Genomic DNA, 8325 nt, shown 5'->3' with positions numbered 1-8325 from the left:
TTAGAACCCTAACCCTAGAATTAATACTAACCCTAACTATAGACTCGTGCACCTTAGCCCTAGTTTCTACTCTAACCCTAACCCTAGGCTCATTCTAAACTTAACCCTAGACTATGTTATAAACCTAATCCTAGATTCTAATCTACACCTAACCCTAGGACTATTCTAAACTTAACCCTAGCTACACTTAAACCTAGTTTCTACTCTAAACTTAACCCTAGACTCTATTCTAAACCTAACCCTAGACTCTATTCTAAACCTAAACCTAGATTCTATTCTAAACTTAACCCTAGACTCTATTCTAACCCTAATTTATCTTAATATACTTACCTTTTAACTTAACATACTTACCTCATATTTACCAGATGGAGAAAAGCCCTAGAAAATGAAGAAAAACAATTAAAAACAATTGTAAACATAAATCATTAAAAATAATTAATTAAAATTCATTTAACATTAATTCAAAAACAGACATGACATTTAAAACCATTAAAATACATTACAATTAGTTAAAAACATTACACACTAAAAACAGAGAAAAATAAAATAAGTGAAAAATACAGCATTACAACCAACAGTATAAAAGCAGCAAACACATTGAGGACAATCATTTGAAGCTGAACCAGCATAGAGAGAACATCATTACATTGACTTACCTGTACAGATTGCACCAGTCCTGAGGAAGGCATTGACTTGCCGAAACGTCGACGACGGTGCAAATTTAAAGATTGACTAATTAAAAACAATTAAAAAAAGACAATTTGGACAACACTAAAAGGGAATTAAAACCTAATTAAAAACAATTAGAAAACAATTAAAAATACATTAAAAACAGCAATTAAAAACCAAAATGGCAGAATGGACGGTTGTCAATAGACGCCGCAAAAGACTGAATTTGGATGGGAGGACCCTGGGGAGGGGCAGTGGGATGGCCCGTGCCTTCCCTTCCCATTTTCAAATGGGAAGGGCCATCCTTCCTAACCTAACCCTAACCCTAACCCTAACCCTAACCCTAACCCTAACCCAAACCCTAACCCTAACCCTAACCCTAACCCTAACCTAACCCTAACCCTAACCCTAACCCTAACCCTTTGATATAAGATCGGAGAATTGTGTGTACTTAATTTTTTGTACAAAATGTGACGCGAAATATGTAGGTGAAACAAAAAATTCATTAGCAAAACGGATGGTACAACATAAATATAATATTGTAAACAAAAAAGAAACAGACACGTGGCTAGTACAACATTTTATTACACATGGATTTGAAACATTGAGAATAGCGGGATTACAAAGAAATATTAATTGGACAGATATAGAGAGGAAAAAGATGGAAAGAAGGTGGATATATTGGCTAGGAACACAAGGACCAAAGGGGTTAAATAAAAGAGACTGAACATTATACTAGCCATGACCCATACTCTTACTAACCACAACTATAGTGGACATATTAACCCTAACCCTCCAAATCCTGACCCTAACACACAAAACCCTAACCCCAACAATCCAACCCTAACCCCAACACACAAACCCTAACCCTAACACACCAACCCTAACCCCAACACACTAACCCTAACCCCAACACACCAACCCTAACCCCAACACACAAACCCTAACCCCAACACACCAACCCTAACACCAAAACCCATAACTTATCATACAAAATCACAGTAATACTAAAATACCTATAAATGATACTAAAAACATCAATTCTTATAATAAACTTTAAAAACATATTTACATATAAGAGTATAACCATTAAAATACATTCACACAATTAAAAACAGTAAAAATCAAGACACTGCAAAAAACAGACATTAAAAATACAAGTTAAAAAACAAGGGATTAAAACAGCTATAAATAAGAACACATTTACTTGGAGACTCAATTCGTAAAAAGCAGAGGTAAAAAGAACATCATTGACAATTCATTGCAATTGATAAAAAACTGAGGTAAAAAGAACAGCATTAGGAGTTCATTGTTATTTGTTGCACTTGTCCTGAGGAAGGCTCTTTGGGAGCCGAAACGTCGACAATAGTGCAACATTAATTCATTAATTAATTCATTAAAACAACTGTTAAGTGGATTAAGAACAGAAATTAAAAAATAATTAAATACAAACAAAACCAATTAAAAACAAGCCAAAAATGGGCGAATGGACAGAGGTCAGATACGGGAAACGTAGTCGGCCCACTAGACAAATTGTTTCTGAGTCGGGGAAAAGAACATGGGGGATGGCCCGCGCCATTCCTTCCCGATTCCAGTGGGAAACGGGAAGGGCCACATTCCCTTACCTAGCCCCAGCAAATTACTTGCTTGTCCCTGGTAGGTAGACTGGCCTTCCCAAGCCTATTCTGTAATAGCCCCAGCAAATTACTTGCTTGCCCCTGGTAGGTAGACAGGCCTTCCCAAACCAATTCTCTTATAGCCCAACCCAATTCTCTAATAGCCCCTGCACATTACTTGCTTGCCCCTGGTAGGTAGACAGGCCTTCCCAAGCCAATTCTCTAATAGCCCGTGCACATTACTTGCTTGCCCCTGGTAGGTAGACAGGCTTTCCCATGCCTATTCTGTAATAGTCCCAGCAAATTACTTGCTTGCCCCTGGTAGGTAGACAGGCTTTCCCAAGCCTATTCTGTAATAGTCCCAGCAAATTACTTGCTTGCCCCTGGTAGGTAGACAGGCTTTCCCAAGCCTATTCTGTAATACTCACAGCAAATTACTTGCTTATCCCTGGTAGGTAGATAGGCCTTCCCAAGCCTATTCTCTCATCGCTTCTGCCCATGACTTATTTCTCCCTGATAGGTAGACAGGCCTTCCCAAGCCTATTCTGTAATAGTCCCAGCAAATTACTTGCTTGTCCCTGGTAGGTAGACTGGCCTTCCCAAGCCTATTCTGTAATAGCCCCAGCAAATTACTTGCTTGCCCCTGGTAGGTAGACAGACCTTCCCAAACCAATTCTCTTATAGCCCAAGCCAATTCTAGAATAGCCCCAGCAAATTACTTGCTTGCCCCTGGTAGGTAGACAGGCCTTCCCAAACCAATTCTCTTATAGCCCAAGCCAATTCTCGAATAGCCCCAGCACATTACTTGCTTGCCCCTGGTAGGTAGACAGGCCTTCCCAAGCCAATTCTCTAATAGCCCCTGCACATTACTTGCTTGCCCCTGGTAGGTAGACAGGCTTTCCCAAGCCTATTCTGTAATAGTCCCAGCAAATTACTTGCTTGCCCCTGGTAGGTAGATAGGCCTTCCCAAGCCTATTCTCTCATCGCTTCAGCCCATGACTTATTTCTCCCTGGTAGGTAGACAGGCCTTCCCAAGCCTATTCTGTAATAGTCCCAGCAAATTACTTGCTTGCCCCTGGTAGGTAGACAGGCTTTCCCAAGCCTATTCTGTAATAGTCCCAGCAAATTACTTGCTTGCCCCTCTTAGGTCGATAGGCCTTCCCAAGCCTATTCTCTCATCGCCTCAGCCCATGACTTATTTCTCCCTGTTAGGTAGACAGGCCTTCCCAAGCCTATTCTGTAATAGCCCCAGCAAATTACTTGCTTGTCCCTGGTAGGTAGACTGGCCTTCCTAAGCCTATTCTGTAATAGCCCCAGCAAATTACTTGCTTGCCCCTGGTAGGTAGACAGGCCTTCCCAAGCCAATTCTCTAATAGCCCGTGCACATTACTTGCTTGCCCCTGGTAGGTAGACAGGCTTTCCCATGCCTATTCTGTAATAGTCCCAGCAAATTACTTGCTTGCCCCTGGTAGGTAGACAGGCTTTCCCAAGCCTATTCTGTAATAGTCCCAGCAAATTACTTGCTTGCCCCTGGTAGGTAGACAGGCTTTCCCAAGCCTATTCTGTAATAGTCCCAGCAAATTACTTGCTTGCCCCTGGTAGGTAGATAGGCCTTCCCAAGCCTATTCTCTCATCGCTTCAGCCCATGACTTATTTCTCCCTGGTAGGTAGACAGGCCTTCCCAAGCCTATTCTGTAATAGTCCCAGCACATTACTTGCTTGCCCCTGGTAGGTAGACAGGCCTTCCCAAGCCAATTCTCTAATAGCCCCTGCACATTACTTGCTTGCCCCTGGTAGGTAGACAGGCTTTCCCAAGCCTATTCTGTAATAGTCCCAGCAAATTACTTGCTTGCCCCTGGTAGGTAGATAGGCCTTCCCAAGCCTATTCTGTAATAGCCCCAGCAAATTACTTGCTTGCCCCTGGTAGGTAGACAGGCTTTCCCAAGCCTATTCTGTAATAGTCCCAGCAAATTACTTGCTTGCCCCTGGTAGGTAGACAGGCTTTCCCAAGCCTATTCTGTAATAGTCCCAGCAAATTACTTGCTTGCCCCTGGTAGGTAGACAGGCTTTCCCAAGCCTATTCTGTAATACTCACAGCAAATTACTTGCTTATCCCTGGTAGGTAGATAGGCCTTCCCAAGCCTATTCTCTCATCGCTTCTGCCCATGACTTATTTCTCCCTGATAGGTAGACAGGCCTTCCCAAGCCTATTCTGTAATAGTCCCAGCAAATTACTTGCTTGTCCCTGGTAGGTAGACTGGACTTCCCAAGCCTATTCTGTAATAGCCCCAGCAAATTACTTGCTTGCCCCTGGTAGGTAGACAGACCTTCCCAAACCAATTCTCTTATAGCCCAAGCCAATTCTAGAATAGCCCCAGCAAATTACTTGCTTGCCCCTGGTAGGTAGACAGGCCTTCCCAAACCAATTCTCTTATAGCCCAAGCCAATTCTCGAATAGCCCCAGCACATTACTTGCTTGCCCCTGGTAGGTAGACAGGCCTTCCCAAGCCAATTCTCTAATAGCCCCTGCACATTACTTGCTTGCCCCTGGTAGGTAGACAGGCTTTCCCAAGCCTATTCTGTAATAGTCCCAGCAAATTACTTGCGTGCCCCTGGTAGGTAGATAGGCCTTCCCAAGCCTATTCTCTCATCGCTTCAGCCCATGACTTATTTCTCCCTGGTAGGTAGACAGGCCTTCCCAAGCCTATTCTGTAATAGTCCCAGCAAATTACTTGCTTGCCCCTGGTAGGTAGACAGGCTTTCCCAAGCCTATTCTGTAATAGTCCCAGCAAATTACTTGCTTGCCCCTGTTAGGTAGATAGGCCTTCCCAAGCCTATTCTCTCATCGCTTCAGCCCATGACTTATTTCTCCCTGGTAGGTAGACAGGCCTTCCCAAGCCTATTCTGTAATACTCCCAGCAAATTACTTGCTTGCCCCTGGTAGGTAGACAGGCTTTCCCAAGCCTATTCTGTAATAGTCCCAGCAAATTACTTGCTTGCCCCTGTTAGGTCGATAGGCCTTCCCAAGCCTATTCTCTCATCGCCTCAGCCCATGACTTATTTCTCCCTGTTAGGTAGACAGGCCTTCCCAAGCCTATTCTGTAATAGCCCCAGCAAATTACTTGCTTGTCCCTGGTAGGTAGACTGGCCTTCCTAAGCCTATTCTGTAATAGCCCCAGCAAATTACTTGCTTGCCCCTGGTAGGTAGACAGGCCTTCCCAAACCAATTCTCTTAAAGTTCAAGCTAATTCTCGAATAGCCCCAGCACATTACTTGCTTGCCCCTGGTAGGTAGACAGGCCTTCCCAAGCCTATTCTGTAATAGTCCCAGCAAATAACTTGCTTGCCCCTGGTAGGTAGATAGGCCTTCCCAAGCCTATTCTCTCATCGCTTCAGCCCATGACTTATTTCTCCCTGGTAGGTAGACAGGCCTTCCCAAGCCTATTCTGTAATAGTCCCAGCAAATTACTTGCTTGCCCCTGGTAGGTAGATAGGCCTTCCCAAGCCTATTCTCTCATCGCCTCAGCCCATGACTTATTTCTCCCTGTTAGGTAGACAGGCCTTCCCAAGCCTATTCTGTAATAGCCCCAGCAAATTACTTGCTTGTCCCTGGTAGGTAGACTGGACTTCCCAAGCCTATTCTGTAATAGCCCCAGCAAATTACTTGCTTGCCCCTGGTAGGTAGACAGGCCTTCCCAAACCAATTCTCTTATAGCACAAGCTAATTCTCGAATAGCCCCAGCACATTACTTGCTTGCCCCTGGTAGGTAGACAGGCCTTCCCAAGCCTATTCTGTAATAGCCCCAGCAAATTACTTTCTTGCCCCTGGTAGGTAGACAGGCCTTCCCAAACCAATTCTCTTATAGCCCAACCCAATTCTCTAATAGCCCCTGCACATTACTTGCTTGCCCCTGGTAGGTAGACAGGCCTTCCCAAGCCAATTCTCTAATAGCCCGTGCACATTACTTGCTTGCCCCTGGTAGGTAGACAGGCTTTCCCATGCCTATTCTGTAATAGTCCCAGCAAATTACTTGCTTGCCCCTGGTAGGTAGACAGGCTTTCCCAAGCCCATTCTGTAATAGTCCCAGCAAATTACTTGCTTGCCCCTGGTAGGTAGACAGGCTTTCCCAAGCCTATTCTGTAATAGTCCCAGCAAATTACTTGCTTGCCCCTGGTAGGTAGATAGGCCTTCCCAAGCCTATTCTCTCATCGCTTCAGCCCATGACTTATTTCTCCCTGGTAGGTAGACAGGCCTTCCCAAGCCTATTCTGTAATAGTCCCAGCACATTACTTGCTTGCCCCTGGTAGGTAGACAGGCTTTCCCAAGCCTATTCTGTAATACTCACAGCAAATTACTTGCTTATCCCTGGTAGGTAGATAGGCCTTCCCAAGCCTATTCTCTCATCGCTTCTGCCCATGACTTATTTCTCCCTGATAGGTAGACAGGCCTTCCCAAGCCTATTCTGTAATAGTCCCAGCAAATTACTTGCTTGTCCCTGGTAGGTAGACTGGCCTTCCCAAGCCTATTCTGTAATAGCCCCAGCAAATTACTTGCTTGCCCCTGGTAGGTAGACAGACCTTCCCAAACCAATTCTCTTATAGCCCAAGCCAATTCTAGAATAGCCCCAGCAAATTACTTGCTTGCCCCTGGTAGGTAGACAGGCCTTCCCAAACCAATTCTCTTATAGCCCAAGCCAATTCTCGAATAGCCCCAGCACATTACTTGCTTGCCCCTGGTAGGTAGACAGGCCTTCCCAAGCCAATTCTCTAATAGCCCCTGCACATTACTTGCTTGCCCCTGGTAGGTAGACAGGCTTTCCCAAGCCTATTCTGTAATAGTCCCAGCAAATTACTTGCTTGCCCCTGGTAGGTAGATAGGCCTTCCCAAGCCTATTCTCTCATCGCTTCAGCCCATGACTTATTTCTCCCTGGTAGGTAGACAGGCCTTCCCAAGCCTATTCTGTAATAGTCCCAGCAAATTACTTGCTTGCCCCTAGTAGGTAGACAGGCTTTCCCAAGCCTATTCTGTAATAGTCCCAGCAAATTACTTGCTTGCCCCTGTTAGGTCGATAGGCCTTCCCAAGCCTATTCTCTCATCGCCTCAGCCCATGACTTATTTCTCCCTGTTAGGTAGACAGGCCTTCCCAAGCCTATTCTGTAATAGCCCCAGCAAATTACTTGCTTGTCCCTGGTAGGTAGACTGGCCTTCCCAAGCCTATTCTGTAATAGCCCCAGCAAATTACTTGCTTGCCCCTGGTAGGTAGACAGGCCTTCCCAAACCAATTCTCTTATAGCCCAACCCAATTCTCTAATAGCCCCTGCACATTACTTGCTTGCCCCTGGTAGGTAGACAGGCCTTCCCAAGCCAATTCTCTAATAGCCCGTGCACATTACTTGCTTGCCCCTGGTAGGTAGACAGGCTTTCCCATGCCTATTCTGTAATAGTCCCAGCAAATTACTTGCTTGCCCCTGGTAGGTAGACAGGCTTTCCCAAGCCTATTCTGTAATAGTCCCAGCAAATTACTTGCTTGCCCCTGGTAGGTAGACAGGCTTTCCCAAGCCTATTCTGTAATAGTCCCAGCAAATTACTTGCTTGCCCCTGGTAGGTAGACAGGCTTTCCCAAGCCTATTCTGTAATACTCACAGCAAATTACTTGCTTATCCCTGGTAGGTAGATAGGCCTTCCCAAGCCTATTCTCTCATCGCTTCTGCCCATGACTTATTTCTCCCTGATAGGTAGACAGGCCTTCCCAAGCCTATTCTGTAATAGTCCCAGCAAATTACTTGCTTGTCCCTGGTAGGTAGACTGGCCTTCCCAAGCCTATTCTGTAATAGCCCCAGCAAATTACTTGCTTGCCCCTGGTAGGTAGACAGACCTTCCCAAACCAATTCTCTTATAGCCCAAGCCAATTCTAGAATAGCCCCAGCAAATTACTTGCTTGCCCCTGGTAGGTAGACAGGCCTTCCCAAACCAATTCTCTTATAGCCCAAGCCAATTCTCGAATAGCCCCAGCACATTACTTGCTTGCCCCTGGTAGGTA

This window comes from Corythoichthys intestinalis, chromosome 17, assembly GCF_030265065.1.
Source record: "Corythoichthys intestinalis isolate RoL2023-P3 chromosome 17, ASM3026506v1, whole genome shotgun sequence".
In the NCBI taxonomy this organism is placed as follows: domain Eukaryota; kingdom Metazoa; phylum Chordata; class Actinopteri; order Syngnathiformes; family Syngnathidae; genus Corythoichthys; species Corythoichthys intestinalis.
The sequence above is the reverse complement of the archived record's forward strand: the minus strand, read 5'-3'. Positions refer to the sequence as shown.